Below are 1,660 nucleotides of genomic sequence, written 5' to 3' on the forward strand. Positions count from 1 at the left end.
GTTCAATCTGGGGGGGATAAAATGCCAAAATCGAAGACTTACTTTAGGACTGGAATATCATCTTTTCCTCCAAAGGTGTCCCTGACCTTCCCATCCCTGACCTTCTTGTCCCTGACCAGTTCTTCCTAATTTGTAAGTATGAGGTCCAAAGAGCACCTACTCTTGTCAGGTCCTCAATCACCTGTGTCAGGAAGTTGTCACCAGTGCACCCAGAAACCTTCTGGATTGCTTGTGCCATTCTGGGTTATCCCTCCAGCAGACTTTGGGGTGGTTAAAATCCCCCATGAGGACAATGCTGGAGCTGAACTTGGCTAGGGACATAAAAAATAACAAGAAGGGTTTCTTCAGGTACATAGGACAACAAAGGAAGATGAAAGAAACTGTACCCCTCCTGATGAGTGAAACGGAAGACCTGGCTACAACCGACATGGAGAAGGCTGAGGTACTCAACAACTTTTTTGGCTCGGTCTTCACCAGCAAGTGCTGTAGCCACACTGCCCAATTCACAGAATCCAAAGGCAGGGACTGGGAGAATTAGGTACTGCCCACTGTAGGAGAAGATCAGGTTTGAGACCATCTAAGGAACCTGAATGTGCACAAGTCCATGGGACCTGATGAGATGCATCTGAGGGTCCTGAGGGAACTGGCAGATGAAGTTACTAAGCCACTCTCCATCATATTTGAAATGTCATGGCAGACTGGTGAAGCTCCCAGTGACTGGAAAAGGGGAAACATAAAGCCCATTTTTAAAAAAGGGAAAAAAGGAAGACCCAGGGAACTACAGACTGGTCAGTCTCACCTCTGTGCCTGGCAAGATCATGGAGCAGATCCTCCTAGACACTATGCTAAGGCACATAGAAAGCAGAGAGGTGATGGGTGACAGCCAACATGGCTTCACCAAGGGCAAATCATGCCTGACAAATTTGGTGGCCTTCTACGACAGGGTTACAGCATTGGTGGTTAAGGGAAGAGTGACTGATATCATCTACCTGGACTTGTGCAAAACATTTGATACTGTCCCACACAACATCCTTGTCTCTAAAATGGAGAGACATGGATTTGAAGGGTAGACCACTTGGTGGATTAGGAATTGGCTGGATGGTCACACTCAAAGAGTTGTGGCCAATGGCTCAATGTCTGGGAGGAGACCAGTGATGAGTGGTGTCCCGCAGGGGTCTGTATTGGGATCAGTATTATTTAACATCTTTGTTGGGGACATGGACAGTGGGATTGAGTGCACCCTCAGCAAGTTTGCAGAGGACATCAAGCTGTGTGGTGTGGTCAACATGATGGAGGGAAGGGATGCCATCCAGAGGGACCTTGACAGGCTTGAGCCCATGTGAACCTCATGAGGTTCAACAAGGTCAAGTGCAAGGTCCAGAACCTGGGTAAGGTCAGTCACCAGTATCAGTACAGATTGGGCGATGAATGGATTGAGAGCTGCCCTGCAGAGAAGGACTTGGAAATATTAGTGGATGAAAAGCTGGACATGAGCCAGAAATGTACGCCTGGAGCCCAGAAAGCCAATCACATCCTGGGCTGCATGGAAAAAAGTGTGGCCAGCAGGTCAAGGGAGGTGATTCTGCCTCTCTACTCTGCTCTGGTGAGACCCCACCTGGAGTACTGTGTTCAGCTCTGGGGCCCCCAGCATAAGAAAGAC

General features: G+C 48.6%; 1 pseudogene; it reads left to right on the forward strand.

Moving 5' to 3' along the window:
* Nucleotides 1-283: 283 nt before the first annotated feature.
* The window catches only part of LOC109279716, a 22,360-nt pseudogene continuing 20,983 nt past the window's right edge, over nt 284-1,660 (forward strand).

The sequence above is a fragment of the Aptenodytes forsteri genome, unplaced genomic scaffold, assembly GCF_000699145.1.
Source record: "Aptenodytes forsteri isolate BGI_AS27 unplaced genomic scaffold, ASM69914v1 Scaffold27, whole genome shotgun sequence".
NCBI classification, from domain to species: domain Eukaryota; kingdom Metazoa; phylum Chordata; class Aves; order Sphenisciformes; family Spheniscidae; genus Aptenodytes; species Aptenodytes forsteri.